Here is a 19614-nt window from a genome sequence, read left to right as displayed (position 1 = left end):
GCACTTTGACCCACTGGAAATTTCTGCATTAACTGCCACCCACTGAAAGATAGCTTCTCTGATCAAGGTTTGAGAGTAAAACAAACCTATGTGAGTAAGCATAAATATTTAGAATGCAGTTTGACAGCATGACCATCCGGCAAAACAACACAATCATAGGGGTCTATGATCTCTCCGCTCATGGCCTTTGACCAGGTTTGCAGTGTGAGCATGAGAGCTCTTGTAGATGAGCCTCAGATCAAATCAGCAATCAGCTGCTTCCCCCGAAGCCATCCTGCCACCACTGCACCAGTGGACACAACTTGCCTGGGCAGTCTGTGCTGCACCACCGTGCTGGGTGAAAACATTGAAGCGTTTTCTCTCCCAGCAGCCCCCACAGCACCTTCTAGCACTGTGAAGGCTAACTGACAGGTGAGAGTTCAGGGCAGTTGGAGACTGAGATTGCTTTCTCTGTATCTTTTAGCCAAACCGCCAAATATCTTCAGCAATAAGTAAGGTCTTATCACCTAGCCACCGAAGGCAACAACGAGCGATAGCCTCTGTTGTCTTGGGTGTCTCCGAAGCCTCCAACTCACAGGTTGTGCCAGCACTGAGATTTTCATTTAAAAACTCGGGATTTTGGGAAGAAGAATTGTTTGTCCATGCAATGTACGACTGAGCAAATCTCTTAATTTTGTTTTATATTTAAAATTTAAGTTACAAACTAGTGGCTTTCCTATAAACCCTCTTTATACCCTTACTGTGAGTTCTTTGATGTTTTTATATGTGGAAATTCTTTTAAAATGAACTTCTGGTAGAACTGAATCACAGTTTAATGATTTAACAGATTAAGGTACGAATCGAAACCTTTATCTATAAACATAAAAGTAAAGCTTTGGAGAAACTATTTTTTTGGATTTATTTACTTCGCTTTCTGTGCACGACTGTTTTGCCTGTATGCATGCCTGGTGTCCCTGAAGGTTAGAAGGGAGTGCTGGAGTCGCTAGAACTCGAGTAATTGGTGGATTGTGAAGTTTCACGTATGTGCTAGAAGCTGAACTCAGAACTGCAAGAGTATTAGTTGCTCTTAACACCAAGCCGCTGTTTAAGCATTAAACTAATCTTATAAAGATCATATATTACAATAGATATACCCAATGTCTTAAGACCCACAGTACTTCAATATCTGTTTAATTAAGAATTACCATTTAAATAAGCACATTTCCATGCCCATCCCCCAGCACCTTATTTCAATATCTGTCACTGAAATTTACTGTCCACACGTCAATTAGAGAGCGTAGTGGACAAACCCCAAAGTCGCCCCATGAATTTCTCCTTATGATATTTGCAGTCTGCATACATTTATTTCTCTATTGACTCCAGACGACGCTCAGTGAGGAGAATGCAGGGCTGGTGCCTTCACGACTCAGTTATGAAAGTCTTAGCATTCCTTCATAGTCTCTGGGGAAGCTAGTTCTGGGGCATGCTCTCTGCCATGTCATAACAGACAGATATATAAATAAAAATATGGCTAGGTAATTTAACTGTGATTTAGTTAAATAAAGTTTTTTTTCAAGCTTAAGTTTGTCCCATGTTGTAGGTACATGAAGGAAAGCTGAAGCCCTAGTCCAACAGCTTAAACCCACCTGTTAGCCACATGAGTGAGTCCCTGAAAGGTGCCACTGTCGTCCAGTGAGTTCCCTGCAGACCTGGAAGATGGCACTAACCCAGAAGTGAGCATCTCATCCCACAGGCTTCTGACCCACGGACACAAAGAGAAGTAGTAACTCATTACTGGGGTGTGTGTGTGTGTGTGTTTGCGCGTGCGTGCATGATGTACGGCAGAGTTTCTCATGGGTCTGGAACTTACTAAGTGATCTCCGCTGGCCAGAAAGTTATTGGGGTCCTCCTGTATTTACTTTCCCAGTGCTAGAATTACAAACATGCACACCAACATACCTGGAATATGTAAAATATGGACTCTGGAAGATCAAACCCTGTATTCATGCTTGCAATATAAGCCCTTTATCTCTGAGTGATCATGGAGCCCTATTGTTATTTTAATTGATTATTTTACTTTACAGCCTCAACAGGGACTTTATTGATGGGTCTTCGAGCTGTGACAAACTTCAGCATGCAAACTGTGAGGGCACTGCGATATCAGAGATGAGAAGCTGCCACGGGTGCTGCTGCCACAGGTGCTGCTGCTCAGGGCACTTTGTCTCTTCCCAGTTCCTACAAACAAGTTTGCAGGAAGGCACTTCAGCACTTCACAGCCTGGTGGGTGACCTGGAAGATCCCACAGACTCCTGTACCCTTTCCTCATTGTCCAGTTCTTTTCCTGCAGGTTCCCATCACTCAAGACTGCCCCTGATTCCATGCCTTCAGCAAAAAATCCAACCTGGGGCTGGAAGTCAATTGGTTCAAGGTCCCAACATTCAAACTCTACTACAGTATTGAGCGTCTCATTGTCTTTAGTGTTCTAAGACTTGATGGTCCTACTCAAAATTTCAATGGAGTTTCCCCAGGCACAGCGCTTGCAGTTCCGGATCCTGGAGACGCTGCCACAGCCTCCTTCGTTCAGAACCACACTAGCCATTGGTTGGATACACTGCCTGTTCTCTGACATCTCACTGCAGTTGCCAGTTTCCATCTTCAAGTCCCACCGAAAGTCCTCACCCACTGCCTGAAGATTGGTCACATTCTCCAAATTCTGCATGCGTTGCAACTCCACTTTCCCCGTAGCTGCTGGGCCCTCCTAGTGTCTCTGTGTCCACTGATTTCCTGCTTGTCATTCCATTATTTAAAAGAAAATTCAGCAGAACCATATTCTGAAGTCAGGGGTAACACAAAAACTTTGAAAGGGCAAAGACAGTTCGTTTTGACTGTGGGTTTTGTCAATGTAGATGCCTCACGCTGGTTCCTAGCCGAGGAATTGGTTGGGCTTCCCCTCTCCTGCTGCTCCTAGGAAAGGACACGGACATATGTGCCAACTAAGACACCTTCAAGAGGCCAACACAAGACTCCCGAGCCACGGACTTAGTGGGGACAGGAAATGACTCTGAAGACTTAGAAGGGTTAAATTCAATCCAGATTTCTGTTAGTTGGTGTAGCAATCAAAGAGGGAGGAAAATGAGTCCAGCTGGAAAGCCTGGAAGACAGGTGATATCCTGGAAATAAGATCTATGGGTCAGATTAGGTTCTGGGGAGAATATAAGTCGAGTAGATTCCTGGAAGCTAAGGGTGAGGATGACTCTGGCTGACTCCCTGTCATGAAGCAGAGGCAGGTGGCTTGCCGGTGTCGCTCTTGAGGTCTCATGGCAACTTGTCATTATAGGCCCGTTCTTCAGCTGAGGAAAACAAGTCAGTTTGTCCCAGAGGAACCGAGAAGCATCATGGGGTAGAGCGCAGCTGAAGGCCCTGTTGCCTTTACTCCTGTCCTGTATTGCTGCAATGCACTGGATGGACTGGGCTGTTTTCTCTAAAGTCAGTCAGTCATTCCTGAAGGAACGGGGTAGAAATTAATCATTAAGAAAGCCATCCGGTTCACACTACTGTCCTCAGGGTCATCGGCTTCTGGGATGACAGGGCTGATTCCCGTAGAAGATCTGGACTGGGTACCAAACCTGAAGTTGCAGTGTGGCTGGAGAGGCTGCACACCTGACTCTGGTTGTGGTCTGGAAAGCTGGTCTGGTGACTTAGTCACTCATGACTGTGGAAAAGTCAGTCCTTCTCCCACATGACACCACGGGTCTGTGATTTCCGAGTCTCTAATTACTCAGTGTAGTGCAAGGGCAGATGGGGTGCTTCAGTGATTCCAAAGGTGCTGTGTTCTTTAGAGGGCAACAACGGCACGCCTGCTACACTGAGCAACTAGAATATTTGGTGATGAGTTGGAGGGGGGTGAAACAAGAAAGAAGACCCTGTCTGTGCCTCAAGTATCATCATCTATGTTAGTTTCATGGTCTAAGGGGCAAACTTGGAGGTTGTCTGGGGCTACAATGGGAGTTTTAAAGAGAGATCAAGCAATCACGTCAGTCACCAATGATGACCAAACTGAAATGGGTCCCATAAGCACCTGTAGAAAGTCTTACTCTGAAAATTGTAATTTAGTAGACCTAAGAAAAGATTGCTCAAAGTTTCACCCCTCTCATTCATACACACACACACACACACACGATCATGTGGCCACATCTACATGTTCATATGTGTGCTTGGACATGCATGTGTATGTGTAGATCAGAGGTCCATAGTAATGCCTTCCTTGAGGCCTGTCCATTTTATTTTCTGACACAGGTCACTCACTGAACCAAGAGGTCACTGGATGGATGATCAGTGAGCTCCAGACATACATCTGTCTTCTCCCCAGCCACATCTATGGGACTAACTTTACAGATGAGTCCACCACCCATGAGTTTTACATGATCTGACCTCAGGGCCTCACACTCACTCCTCAGTCTAAAGCTTGCATTGCAAATATACTCTATCATTCGACTTATTTATTTCATTTTATGTGTATGAGTATTTTATCTACATGTACATATGTGTACCACATGTGTGCCTGATTCATGCAGAGGTCAGAAGAGGGTGTCAGATACCCTGGAACAGGAGCAATGAATGATTGTGAGCTATCATGTAAGTGCTGAGAATGGACCCTTGATCCTTTGCTAGAGCAACTACGGAGCCATCTCTCCAGCCTGTTTCCATCATCTTGTTTTTCTTTTTTTTTTTTTAAATGAATTTATTTTTATTTTATGTGCATTGATGTTTTCCCTGCATGTATGCCTGTGTGAGGGTGTCAGATTTTGGAGTTACAGTTTTGAGCTGTCATAAGAGTGCTGGAAATTGAACCCAGTTTGTCTGGAAGAGCAGTCAGTGCTCTTAGCCACCGAGCCATCTCTCCGGCCCCCCCATCATACTCTTAAGCTTTGTGATCAGGTTGCCCATGGGACCTGGGTCCACACTTTGGGAGCCATTGCTGTTCCCAATAAGATTTCAGCGATGATTAAAGAAGGGAAGCACTCTAATTGCTAGGGAACACTGACTATATAGACAGGGAGTCAAGCCAAAGCCCATCTCCTCGTGCACTGAGAGGAGCCTTGGGGACATCACTATGGAAAATCTAGAATTGTCCAGCAGTCCTCAGGGCTTACCACCTGGCTGCAGTGTTTCAGACTGCCATTTGCTTGGCCGGACAGTCTCTTGCTCTGCAGACCAGGCTGGTCTTGAACTCAGGATGTTCCTGCTTCTGCCTTCTGAGTGCTGGGATTCCAGGTGTGTGCTGAGACCCCTGTCTTTTAAGTGGTCTCTGTGTCAAGGGACCAGGCAGATGTATGTGGTGATGTGGGTAAAGGAGGCTTTCTCCCACAGTGCTGGAATATCCTCGCTCTGGGATATGTGGAGCCTGAAGCCAGAGGCAGAGGCAACTGCACGCCTGCATTCCAGAAAACCCCACATGACTTGATTCCAAACTGACCCCTGAAATTCTTTCCTGCTCTCCCAGGAAAGTTCTATTTGATGGAAGGAAAGTGTGTGTGTGTGTGTGTGTGTGTGTGTGTGTGTGTGTGTGTGTGTGTGTGGCAAAGTGCATTTGGCAGGACAGGAGCTAAGATTTTTCTACCTCCAAGATCAGACTTTCAGCAACACGCCTGCCAAGTTCCGTCAGCAGCTGGCACCAAAAGCAAGAAGTAATGTTGAGTGGCTTTCTTCTTTTTCCCCCTTGGTTTTCTCAAAAGATTTAGACAATTGAAATCATATCCCGGCCCCTCTCCCTGCCATAATGCAGTCCATTTGTCTAAATTACAGACTTCAGCAATTATTTCTGCTCCCCCCTTCTTCTTTCTTTTTTCTATTTCAGACCAAAGACAAATTATCTGCACCCTGGCTGAAGGTGGCAAGGCAGCCACAGGATCATCTTTGCCTTTGTCCACAGGGAAGATTGTGAGAAGAGCCAGCTCATGCCCTGTCCATGTCCTCTTGTTCCCACTGCAGCTGCATGGGTTGCATGGGCTGCATGGGCTGTATGGGCTCCATGGGTTGCATGTTGCCTTCAGTCCCATTATTTTTATCTTAAAATGCTACTTAAGATCATCTTTTTATTTCATGTGTATTGGTGTTTTGTCTCAGTGTGTTTGCTCACCATGTACAAGTTTGGTACCAGTGGACGCCAGAAGACGACATCAGTTCCTCTGGGACAAATGGCGGTGAGGCACTTTGTGGGTGCTGGGACTTGAACACACATCCTCTGAAAGAGCAGGAAGTGCTCTTAACCTCTGAGCCATTTCTCCAACACCGTAAAAATTTACCTGTAGTAATTGCAGGTTTAGAGACAAGATGCAAAGAAGGCAGAAATAGACTCTGCTCTTCACTAGACATTTTAAACTAACAAATCACCGCCGATATCAATGAGCTCAGCCACAAGCTTTCTCCGGATCGCACCAGTTTTCCCACTAACACCACTTCCCGTTCCAGCACCGTATCCAGGACACCACAGCATATTAGTCATCCTGTCGCCCCAGTCTTCTCCAGCCTGTGAGAGTTTCCTAAAATGCCCTTGCTTTTCATGACTTAGATATATTTGATGGAATTCTGGCTTTGTTGTCTTTATTTGCTTGTTTGTTTTAGTCTATCTATTCAGATGGGCTGGTCTGATTTTTCTCTTGATTAAAGGAAGTGACCCACTCCACTTTAAGCCAAGAAAACCAAAGTTCCAGGTGACTTCATAAATTGTCTGATGTCATCCAATTCAGGAGGGTGATCTTCAGTTCCTGACCTTATCATAGTTCACCAAGTCCTTAAGACTCAGAGGAACCAGAGACGAAGGGTGGAAAGAGACTTGAAGGGACAAGAATTCCTAGTGGACTTGCTTAATAGACAACTCAGAGCTACCTTGCCTTTTTGTGTCAGCTGGAGTCCAGGGAGGGGGACTGTCATACATGAACAGGCTCTGTGGGAGAACACATTGTCACCAGCTCACAAATTCAGAGACTGAGAGGAAGTCTGGGAGAGATATTACTTTGAAGATGAGAACAGAGTCTCCTTCCCTCCCTCCCTTCCTCTCTCCCTCCCTCCCTCCCTCCCTTCCTCCCTCTCTCCCTGCCTCCCTCCCCCCTTCTTTCTTTCTTTCTTTCTTTCTTTCTTTCTTTCTTTCTTTCTTTCTTTCTTTCTTTCTTTCTTTCTTTCTTTCTTTCTTTCTTTCTATCTTGTGCCAAAAAAAAAAAAAAAAAAAAACCCTGTTTGAACGCAAAGAAGCCATGCACTCTCTAACTTACTGGTGTGTGCATCCTCAGAGTCCATCAGGGGCCTGTAGTCCATCGGTAAGGGGCAGACTCTCATGAATGACCCCACACCCATCCATGCCTAATGCACTCTAAGGGATTTGACAATAAACAGGATAGCTGAGGAAACAAAGAAACGGCCATTGGTTCCTTGGCTGAGGCATCGGGCTCCTGAACAGCGGCTGCCCTTGTCATTGTGAGTTTAAAAGCATCTTTCTATAAACCTGACACTAAATATTCCTAAGAATCTAGAGAGCAGAATCAGAACCTTCTTATAATCTCAAGTTGGATGGCTTTTCATTTAGCAAAATCAATTTTATTCTTCTTAATTCAGCTTGAGATGACTGTTAGAAGAAGCCCTCAAAAATTAATAGTCTCTTTACCCTTTCTAACGCGGCAGCTGACCCTTGTCTTTCCATGTTAGCTCATTCATCCAGTCCCAAAGAGAGAAGACATGGGGAAGAATATATAATATAATATTATAATATATATATATATATATATATATATATATATATATTTCTTTAATCATCCACATGTAACTCAACTCCTGAATCACACATGTTCTGACTGCTAGCTGTAAATGTGTGTGGTTATGAGAATCACCAAACTTAGTCACATACACACACACCTACCTACCTCATGGTCAGCTATAAAACTTTTCCTCATACTGACCAAATTAAAATCTGTTGTTGGGCAAAGTTACCTTATTAGCTGACAATGTAGAAGCCTCTACCCGTGGAGTAGCTGTCCATCACACTCCACCATTCATTTAGTGACTGCTCAGTTGTCACCCTGGGGTGCCTTGGGGGGGTCTCTTTAAAGGCCAGGACAATCACATGGTTTGATCTGAGGGTTTAATCGGGGTTCACTTTGTACCACAGCTGCAATGGAACAGGAGAAAGAAGCAGAGAGCAGAGACAGAAAGAAGACTTTTTCAGGAGCCTGTCAACAGGGAGAAGGATCCCCTGAAGCAGCTGATGGGGCTATCTATCACGTGACCCCAATACACACTGCACCTTCCCCCCTATGCAGCATGACTTGAATGTCCACACATAAAGGTCTTCCCAGATGCAGGTTCTGGTAGACAAGATGAGATAGCATGAGTGTGGTGTCTTTAAGATGTCAAAACTCGGGGGGAGCACTGATGTGAACCTGGGTGCTGATGAGAACAGGGTGCTGTTAGGTAGAAATGCCCGAGGGAGGTTCCCTTCACCCTAGATCAGAACCAAGGTGCCCTTGGTATGTCCCGACTCCCATTTGGTCTCTCCCTGCCCACTTTCTTTGTCTTTCCTCATTGTCATTTTTCTAAAATGGGTGCAAGCAAGCACTATTTGCTTTGGAATGCCCTACTTGTTTTCATGCTTGTCTGTACCCCCCTCTTTTATTTTTTTTAAAAAATTACAGCTGATACATTCTGCTTCACCCAGGAATTCAACTATGCTTCTGACAAAAGCTTTCCTTCATGACGTCTTTGACCCCAAACTGGGAAATCAGAATGTCTTAATCACCAGGGTGGATTCAAAGATGTGGTTTTTCATGCACAGTGTGTCTTCAACATAAAACCCACACGACTATGTTTGTTGTCTGATCTCTTCTTAAGCCATGGTGTTGATGTGAGGGTGGGGGAGAGAGAAAGAGTGAATTTGGGGTCAGGGTTCCTGGGTATACGATCCATGCTCACATGAAGAAGTCAGAGGACAACAACCTTGGCTGTTGGTCCTCACTTTCCATCTGATTGGAAACAGGTTTGGTCTAGAGATGGCTTATAAACTCAGAACATGTACTGCCTTGCAGAAGGCTCAAGTTGGATTGCCACTCCTGAGTGGCTCATGCCCACCTCTAATTCTATGTATAAAGCCTCTGGCCTCTGTGTGCACCTGCAATCATCTATCTGTATATATTCTCACACAGATACAAACTAAACATAAATAAAAATCACCTTTTTTCTCTTAAGGAAGCAACGTCACTTGTCCACTGCTGCTTGCCAGGCTGGGCTGGCTCCTCCCTTTTCTCCTCTTCTTCTTCCTCCCTTTCCTCCTCCTCTCTTCTTTTCTGCTCCTCCCCTAGATAGCAGATGCCAGTGCAGGGAGGGGATGTCCGGGGAAAGGTTCCACTTAGGTCTGTCATGCCTTCAGACCCCTAATCTTTTCCTCCCCCAACTCAGTTTGAGACTCAGACAAGCAGGGTCTCTGAGAGCTTCTTGGTGTGATCCAGTCCATGTTTAATTTCCCAAACTGGCTTTGTGAGGAGATTTATTTCTGTGTGTTTGTCTTGCAAACACCATTTGTTCTAAACTTCAATAAAATAAGAAGGACTGCTGTGCTGCTTTTAGTTTAGTTTTTTTTTTTTTTGAAAATGAGGATTTTACAAAGAGAAAAAATGAGCAACAGCACAGAAAAAAAGGAGAGAGAGAGAGAGAGAGAGAGAGAGAGAGAGAGGCGTGTAGGTTGGTAGACTGGTCAGTCTTCAGGAAAAGAAAGAAGGATGAGAAGATGATAAGGGATGCCTCTACTGGGCACTGTTTGCTCTGCCAGGGTCCCTGGTAGCATCCTGCTCCTTACAGGCCACTTTGATTCTAGACGCCATCCCTTGGGCAGCAAGTTCCACTCAATCCCATCCCTTTTAAGATGAAGTGGTCCTCACCCATCCACATCCTTTCTCTTTCCTACCATTGCTGGAGCGTCCATGGAGCATATCCTTGCCTGCTGCTTCATTAATCTAAACTCTGCCTCACACTGTGTGACCCCAAAGGTTATTTGTTTGGCTAAACTTGAGCATCAACCTGTTATCTATCTGTCTGTCTATCTATCTATCTATCTATCTATCTATCTATCTATCTATCTATCTATCTATCTATCTCACTGTGCTTATTGACTCTGTCCTTTGTGTTAATGGCTCGGGAGCACAGTCTATCTTCCAGGTCAAGGAGAGCATCCGCTATGCCATGTGCTCAGTACCCAATGACTACTCAAGCCTGGGGTTCCAGTGAACACCAAGATCCATCTAAAAAACAACCTCACATCTCAACACAAGCAGCATGTACCCTATTCAGTACATTAAATCATATTTTGATCGTCTATAATTCCCAGTACAGGTATAAATGTTAATGGAAATACATGCTAGGCAACATTGTTTAGGAAATGAGAATAAGAAAAATTCTGTATAGAACTTAGGAGAAAACTCTGAAGGGAAATGCCAAGAGTTGTTGACTCAAAATTTAAGTGTTTGCTCTGGCTAAGCCTTGATGGCCAGTTTGACAGTCAGTCACCTGAGTGTTGAACCTCAACCGAGGAGCTGCATAGAAAAGATTGCCCTGTGGTCGTGTCTGTGTGGAACTGTTCTGACTGAGAGTTGATTGGGAGAGGGGCTAGATCATTGTGGTCACTGTGGACAATGCCATTCCCTGGGCACGCCGTCCTAGGCTATATAAAAAGCTAGCTGAGCTTAAGCCTGCTTGTGAGCCACCTAGTAAGAAGCATCCCCGTGGTTTCTTCTTCGGCGATGAACTGAGCTCCATGTTTGTTGATAATGCTATGTGGAATAGCAACCAGAACCATCTCTGAGCTCCTGCTTGAGTTTCCACCCTGACTTCCTTCAGTGATGGGCTGTGACCTGTAAGCTGGATCAAACCTTTGCTCTCCCAAGCTGTTTCTGGTGAGAACAGTTTATCACAGTAGCACAGAGGAACATAGAGCTACTTTCTTTCTTCACAAGTCAGGGAGCCATAATTCTCTCAGGTTCAGTCACAAAAGAGTATGGACAGTCATTAAAAACTGGGTACCACCAGGGTATTTTTTATTTGATTTTTTTTTACATGTCACAAGGGAATCTTTATATGGTATTGCATCTCTGCTATAAAATAAAAATAGCAATGCAAATGTATTTCCTCAATTTGCAGTTCCCATTCAAGTTACTTTTTAGCTTCTCCTAGAAGGCAGATCATCCAGGTCCATACCATGGCTGTGGCATTCTGCGTAGCAAGTCACCCCGCAGTCAGTCATTTCGAATCCAAGCTTTTGATTCTCATTGCCAGCTTTTATCCTCTGCCTTCCCTGTTTCTCCCTTCTTTGCCCCTGTTCCCCAATCCAAGAGAGTTCATTTATCAAACTCTCAGGTTCTTCAGAATGTTTCCTATGACTCTGACATACGAAAGATGTGGGACAATTCACTGACTAGGAAAACTACTTTATTGAAGGAGGGGGATAGATGGATGAATTAGAATGTGCCAGGCAACAAATTCAGGAAGAAACACTGAAAGAAATGAACACTTTGAAGAGAACTTGCTTAGAGATATTAGTGTTCTTAAGGTCATAGCAGCTCGCACAGCCTTAGTGTAATCCGGACTCAGAGGGATGGAGAGAAATACCCCGCAAGGCTGACTTCTGTAGAAGCCATGTGCATTGCTTGACTTACTGACTTTCTTCCATTTACGTTTCTTTAATGAAATAAGTTATGAAAAACCGGAATGAAAGAAGTGGCTACATGAAATAAGGTAACTATAGTATGGGCTGGTGAGGCAGGTTTTCCTCTGTCCATTGATGATGCAATCCGTCAGGTGGTTGCTATAGTTAGCTCCATCTCAAGGGAAGCATGGGGAGTCTTGAAAATGATACAGGCTGAAATCTTGAAGGGACAGGGTCAGACTGTGCCAGGCCTGTGAGGGAGGGTCTCCTGGGACACAACCTAGTAGAGGAGTTTGATGAGATTTCAGGGATACCATAGGCTTCCTACCTTTGTTTGGTAGATGAATTGTGGTGAGAGCCCCCTAGCTTGACTGTCCCCATCTTTGCTTCCAAAGGCAAGACTATACCTCTGAGGGAGGTCGGTAAAGTTGGCATTCCTGACATACTTGATTCCCCTCCGGAGCCTGGTGAGCACTGATGTCCATTTCTATGACACTGGCTTCTGGTGGAGAATTTTGATGATAATTTAATGGATATCCTCTCTGTAGGCAACCCACTATGTTTCCTTTGCATTGCTGCTGAGTTCTCAGTCTCCTTTCTTGATAGATATTGATGGCTGTCCTCACTTGTCATATTTTTTCCCTGGGACTTGGTATCCCCAAGAATCTAAGGTATGTACATAAATGTCGTATCTTCATAAACCAGGTTTTCTTGTATGATGTTGTTGAATAGTTCTGACTCCATGTGTTGCATGTTGGTTACTATGCTCATGAGCCACACACTCATCCTGAACTTCCTCCCACCATGTGTAGCAACTTCTCAGCTATCATTCTTCCCATGTTCCCAAGGCTCTGCCCTTTTTTGGCTCAGCCCTCGATCGGAAGACCCGAGAGGCTAATCCATCTTTTGTATCTGTAGTTCTCTTTCCTTTGTTCTATTTTCCTGATCTCTTCCATCTCCATCACCCTTGTCTTGCTGTTCTGGTTTCCTTTCTGTTGCTGTGATAACGATACTGGTAAGATGTAACGTTTATAAAACATGACTCTGGGAGAGCAGATTTACATGGCCTCCACCTAGGCTCTAGCTAACCTCTGCAGGGAAATCAGAATGGGAATTCGAGCACCGCTCACATCACACATGCCATTAAAGCAGGGAGAGGATGGACTCACCCTCGCTTGCTTAGCACTCAGCAGCATTTCTTGTTCTGACACAGTCCAGAGCCCAGCCCACGAAACGGTGCTGCCCACATTCAGGCTGGGTCTCCCCACGCAACAGAATGAACAAAGGTCAACTTGTTCCAGATAATTCCTCATTTACATTCTGCTCCCAGATGACTCCAGGTTGTGTCAAGTTGAAACAAACAAAAATATTAATAAAGCCAGTTACCACATATCCTTTTAATCCCTCCATATTGTCTTTTTCCTTTCTTTTTTATTTATTTCTATTTTTTTACATCCAGACCAATGTTTCCTCTCCCTCCTCTCCTCCCAGTCCCTTCCCCACTGTCCCCATCCTCTCTCCCCACTCCCCATTCACTTTTCCTCCTCTCTTTCTCTTCAGAAAAAGGCAGACCTCCCACGGATATAAGTCAGCCATGGTGTATCAAGTTGCACTCAGATTAGGCACCCCCTCTTCTAATAAGACTGGATGAAGCCATCTGGTAGGAGGAAATGGTCTCAAAATCAGGCAGCAGAGACTACTCCTGTTCTCACTGTTAGGAGTCCCACAAGAAAACCAAGTCACACAACTGTAAAATACATGCAGAATGCCTAGGTCAATCCCACACTGACTCCCTGGATGTTCGTTCAGGCTCTGTGGGTCCCTATGAGCCCTGGTTAGTTGGTTCTGTAAGTTTTCTTGTGATGTCCTTGATCCCACTGGCCCCTGCAAGCCTTCTTCCTCCTCTTCCTTGAACACTCTTTCAAAGGTAGACATTGTACATGTTTTCCAGCCTCCTCATCTGTCTCTGGGACTCATACTCAGTGAGTCATGGATGCTTATTTGTAAAACCTATCCTCATGTCTCTCCTTTCTTTTCTCAGTAACTCTGTCCAAATACCTGCTGTTGGCCTCCTGGCATCTGCTCATCTTCAGGTAGGAACAGGGCATTCTGGAGGCGCCTTTCATTGACTAGTGGAGTAGACAGGCTGCCTTCCTAGTTCCTCCACGTTCAGGGTGAAGCTGTAGGCACTGGTCTGCCTTAGATCTTCTCTGTGTGCTAGTTTCTGGCATGCGGCACTTCACAAAAACATCCAGTCAAGGAACAGCATCTGCTATGATGTCTTGACCATGGCTTCCCCTCCCTCCTTAGCCATGAGACACTCTGTGATCCTCAACGTCTTCAGTACTAAAGATAACACTGCATGGGATAAATGTAAGTTGGGGAGGGAGATGCTCACCTACGTGATGGGCAATTCTGAGCTTCTGTTGAAAACACACCTCCTTACTTTACTTCAGTGTTTTTAGCATGAAGAGTTTGAGGGATATTTATGGGTTAATATTTAAAGGCCCTTTTGTACCTCTTTCCTCATAGTAGCCCATCAGGATCAATAATCATGTGATGCTTTTCTGAACACTCCCATCTTCAAATACATACAAGGTACCCATCAATACTGAACAGTATAAGGTCCTATGTCTGCAAGACCCACCCAGTTCCTAGACAAGGACTCATAAATGTGACTATGCTAAGCACGATGCTTGAGACTCTGGGGTCTCTTTTCTTTGCCTCGCTAGTCTTTTCTTCTCAGAGGCTGTGTGACTGTAAAACACAAATGGCTTCCCTTGGCCCACTCCTCATGTCCACATTGGCATCCAGTTCTGTACTTGCTTTTACCATGACTGGTCCCTACCACTGCACAAAACCAATGGATATAAATCAAAGGAACTAAGTCAGATCATCTATAGAAATACCAAGAACCGGCAAGAACAAGAGTCTTGTAAGTACTATTGTTTTCTGGAATGAGGATAAGCATGCATGAATGACAGCAGCATTCTTGTTCATCCCTTGCAGGCATGATGCTGCCTCTTGGACCAGCATAGACTGAGGCCAGAAGAGGGTCTTGCTGCCACTGTTTTTTTTTTTTTTTGTACTATTTTTTTTTGCACTTTGGGACGCAGTACCTCTCCCCACTTAGACTAGTAGTTGATGGCCTTAATGAATGATGCATAATCATCTAGCCACTGGGTCCCTGCTTGAAGCAAGCAGGGAATGATGTCACTCATACCAAGTGTGTCTCTATAGGCCTGTGAGGCTTGCTCTGCTCCCACACGTCCGCGATGAGGTAAGGTGGGCAGAGGTAAGGCTCCAAAGGAAGAAGTCTCATAAACAGCAGGAGCAGTTCCTGCCCAGTCTGCGGATTCTCAGAAAGCAGAGAGCAGTTACCGTAAGGAAGCTGGCTGTCTGGGCCAGCAGCTTTATCAATGAATAATTTCCTGAAAGAAGAGACTCTATGGAGACCGTGCACTATATTTGATCTTGGAACATGCACACAATACGCAGGACTATCTTTGATTCAAAGAAAGCAAGATAATTGTTTCCCAAACAGACTCACTGGAGAGCACATTCCCCCAGCTCTGGTGACCCATGCACCAGCAGCCCCGGGTCTGCCCCAGACCATTATCCTGTTTTGCTAGGGAACAAATCACTCTTTGGGGGTAATTTGGAGCTAGTTCGCCAAGTTCACAGCCATCCCAGGGGAGCCTCTGAGGGAAATGTGCTCTCCAAATCCCCTCTCCAGCCCTTCCAAAGGAAAGCAGGTCATTTTTTTTTTCAAGGAAAGCCAAAGACAGCGGCTTGTTCTGTGATCCATCCCACCTAGCTTGAGGCCTCAGGGGCAATGCTTTGCTTCCTAGCACTTGTCTGATGCTAGGGAACCAATTTCTCATACGAGTAATTATGCATGCAATTAAGTAATTGTGGATGGAAAGGAAGAGAGAGAGAGAGAGAGAGAGAGAGAGAGAGAGAGAAGAGGACAGTGCCAAGGAAGAAGTTATGCACATTTAGCTTTCAAAAGCAAGGCCGTAGGAAGCAGGGGTTGAGCCCCACCTGTATTTTATTCCCACAAATGACTGAATCAATTCAGAGGATTGGGAAGAGAAAAGTGTCAATCTGATAGCTAACAATATACACCCCCAAGCCAAGTGCCTATACTCAAAGCCCAAGCTTGTCATTCATTAACTGTTCCACCCTGACAGGTTACTTCAGGCATCTATGCCTTCCGTCCACAGACTAAACCCACACTGAAATGCCCTGTGCTTTACCTGAATGGACACATGTGTTTACATGTGTGTGCCTGGCTGAATCAACGCCTGTTTACATGTTTACATGTGTGTGCCTGTTTGCCAGGCTTTATGACTTAGAATTGCACCAAGTCCCACACCGCTATTAGCAATTGCTATTGTTTAGGTTGGTAGCTATTATTCTTATTTAATGATGGTCCTTTAAACCCATTTTAAATAATTACTTTCCAGGAGATCCGATATGTTTAGTACTCGATACCATTCTTTACATCTCCCCTGATGTCATTAGAAAAGGGTAGAGAATAAACTAGGTCTTCATTTGGGAGATGACACAAAATGCTGGCTTTGACCGACGGTGGCGGTGAAAGGGTCAATACCCCAGAACCTCAGAATTCTTCAGAGAACCCATGTTGTTTACAGTGTGTGTTTAAAATAATATTCCTGCTTAGTTGGGCCTCCCCTTGGGACCGTGCAATTTCAACAGTAACAGCGGATTAATTAAAGACGGTCCCTTGGGTGAGGCTGATGCTCCGGGATGGAGCCTGGGGTAGACCCTGAACTGTCCCCACTTTGTGTTGGAAGGGGCTGGGCCTTCTGGAAGTCATTAGTGTGGCCCCAGGGTGGGAAGGCACTTTTGCCTCATTTGTAGGCTCTTGACTGGTGCTCAGATTTCACCTCCTTTGACTGTGGGAAAGGGGAGCCACCATGGATCAAGAAGACTGTGATTCTCAACACCCAGATCAACAGGGAATAAATCTCCTCTCAGTGGCCCTCGGCCAGGGCTACCTGCTCCTTTTGTCTTATTAGAGTCTCTCTGCATTTGTGCCTCTGCTGGGAGAGACGGGTGGCTTCATCCAAGGCAGCAGACTCAGAGACACACCCTGTAGTCTGGGAACAAGCCATATGGGGCTTCAGGGGCTGAAGCATGGGCAAGAGACAAACAACATCCCAGAGCTGTCCTCTGTTGCTGGCCCCAGGAAGCTCTCCTGTCTCAAAGCCCACCTGGGGTGCTTACAGTTGCTCCATCCCAAGCTGTGGCCTGCCCTTTTTCCAAGTGTTTGCCCCTAGATCACGCAGGGACATACGGAAGCAAATGTGTGACCATGGTGACCACTTTGCTTCCTCTGGTACTCCTAGGTGGTCCCTCTTTTTGAATCCATAATGTTGTCTTAAAGTTGTTTGCAAGAATCTGCAGAGAATCCTAAGTCCCTTGGGCCCTAGAAGATTAAAAGTAACTGTTCTATGGGGCGGGTTGAGGGGAGGAATCTGCCTCTCTGGGGGAAGCCCCTGATCCCCAGCCTAACATGAACCATTTTGGGGATCACAGCTCCCATCCTACCTCTGTCTGGCTTACTGAGCTCGTGGAGGCTTCAAGGGTATCTGCCCCCCAATGCTAGCTAGAACATTTCTTCACACCCATCTGGGGTCACAGAGCAAGCCTTCCATGGTGGCCTTTCCCACCATGTGTGCCCTCCCCACTACGCTCCCAACACATAAAGTAACTGGACCCTGGCTCTGGGTTTGGAGTGTTTAGAGTGAGGAATGTCTGAGAAAAGAGAACATATTATTCTGAAGAAGGAAGCCACCTGGAGAAGCGACCATATAAATTCATGTGGAAGTGAATAAGACATTGGGTTGCTCAGCCACAGATGTCACTCGGCAGGTATTCAGTGGCCACCTGTGGCTAGCAGCCACCTTGCTGACCTGTTTCCTGTAGTATTGTGCAGACCAAACACGCATGCCTTGTGCAACATGATAGGGCATTCTTACCTCAGCAGGTCTGCCTGCGGCCTGCCTCTGTTCTAGGGTGTCTCTAGCAGTACAGGTTGTGGGAATCTCCAGGGCTTTTTCTTTTCTCCTGTACAGATCTGTCTTTCCTTCTAAGTCCTTGAGCCTTACAGCAATACCAGCTTCTCAGGCTCCAGTCTGTTTTCCCTAGTCTTAAGTTTGTTGGGTCCCAGACAGGAGACATTGTAAGTATGGAAGATATGTTAACCTCATATCAGTGGTTCCCAACCTTCCTGATGCACTGACCCTTTAATACAGTTCCTTGTGTTGATCCCCTAGTCATAATAGATCTGATATGCAGGATATCTGAGATGTGACTCCCCCAAAAGAGAGACTCACAAATTAAGAACCACTGCTCTATATGGAGTTCCACCCCCCAAGCTATGTTGGAGGTTATGGGCTCTTTGGGCCCCTACATAATATAAATATATCTCTGGGTGGATGAGCTATGAATGAAACCTAAATTCAAGACATATCCACGCTAGGATTTTGAAGACAGGGTCAGGGACAGAAAAATTTCAGGGAAGTAATGAGAAAATTATGGGGATTCCTGAAAGAACACTAGTAAATTTATTAAAAATTTATTTTTAATTAATATATAGGTGTGTGTGTGTGTGTGTGTGTGTGTGTACATAGAGCTATGTTCACATAAGTGTTGATAATCTTAGAGGCCAGAGGTGTTAGATCACCTGGAGTTGTCCTGAAAGATGCTTATGAACCATCTGACAAGAGGGCTGGTCCTCTGGGAAAACAGAAAATGTTCTTAACTGCTGAGCCATCTCTCCAAGCCCCCAAGTTGGCAAATTATTCAAACATGGCAGAGGCACTTTATCAAATCAAGGAAATTTAGGTGAGGGACTGAAGAACTTCCTTTTAGGACCTGTCAACCACTGATGTGCCTATGACCTTCAACATAGTAATGCCCTGGACGAGGCTCCATCACTGTTCTCATTTGTCTCCAGGGCTAAGTGTTCACTCTTTGGATTTTCTCTCTGAGAAAGGGGGACCCAAGATCTGTTTCCTCGTGGTTCTCTCAGAATGAAGTGCTCAGAAAAGGCACAGGAGGCCGGTTAGTACCACAGATGCTGTCGTTCCACAGGAGGAGGGGATCCTGCCGTTAGCCACAGTTACCACCGAGGCCATTCTAGGGGATGAAGGTGATGAGCCCAAAGCTCTGAACTGTCTAAAAATCCCTCTGGTATATTTTGTTGGCCGTGTCCCTGCCTTGGGACAATAAGCAATGGCTGAGTAATTACCCCCAGCCTTGTTTATGGCTTGCACAGGTGTTGTACTGGCACATCACCTCCCAGATGCCTCTCCTTCACCATGGTGACTCTTCCAGGTGAGCAAGGTGGGAAATCTTGATGTGGCTGCTTTTTGGAAGCAGAATTAAGAACTGGTGGCTTCCTCACACTGGCATTGCTAGGCAACGTCTCCCTGCCGTATCCACCTTTAGGGACAGGGACAGGGAACTAATGAGGAGAACCAAGAGTGACCTCTGTGACATCACGTGTCATGCCAGACAGTGGCTGTGTTGGTAGCTTTTGCTAATATCCAAAATCAGGTAACACAGCTATACTGAAAAACAGAGATTAAAAAGGATAAGACTGATATCTTTTGGGGGGGGCTGGACTGATGGCTCAGTGGTTAAGAGCATGGGATGCTCTTGCAGAGGACCTGAGTTCAGTTCCCGGCACCTGTGTGGTCACTCAGAGCCATTTATAACTCCAGTTCCAGGGTATCTAAGGCCATCTTCTGACCTACTCGGGCACAGGCATGCAGATGGTACACATCCATACATGCAGGCAAATACACATAAAATAAAAAAAAAATCTAAAAACAGAAAAAAAGAATGACGCCTACTATCTTTCTGTTCTTCTGTGAAGCAAGAGTTTATGTCAAAGTCTTTGTCTCCTTTTCTATGTG

At 45.3% G+C, this 19614-nt stretch overlaps 1 pseudogene; it reads right to left on the bottom strand.

Moving 5' to 3' along the window:
* Positions 1–2241: 2241 nt before the first annotated feature.
* Positions 2242–2698, bottom strand: LOC130882241 (CXXC motif containing zinc binding protein-like; annotated as a pseudogene).
* Between the last annotated feature and the right edge of the window lie 16916 nt (positions 2699–19614).

Source organism: Chionomys nivalis, chromosome 10, assembly GCF_950005125.1.
Source record: "Chionomys nivalis chromosome 10, mChiNiv1.1, whole genome shotgun sequence".
Lineage (NCBI taxonomy): Eukaryota > Metazoa > Chordata > Mammalia > Rodentia > Cricetidae > Chionomys > Chionomys nivalis.
This window is presented reverse-complemented; position numbering and strand designations above follow the sequence as displayed.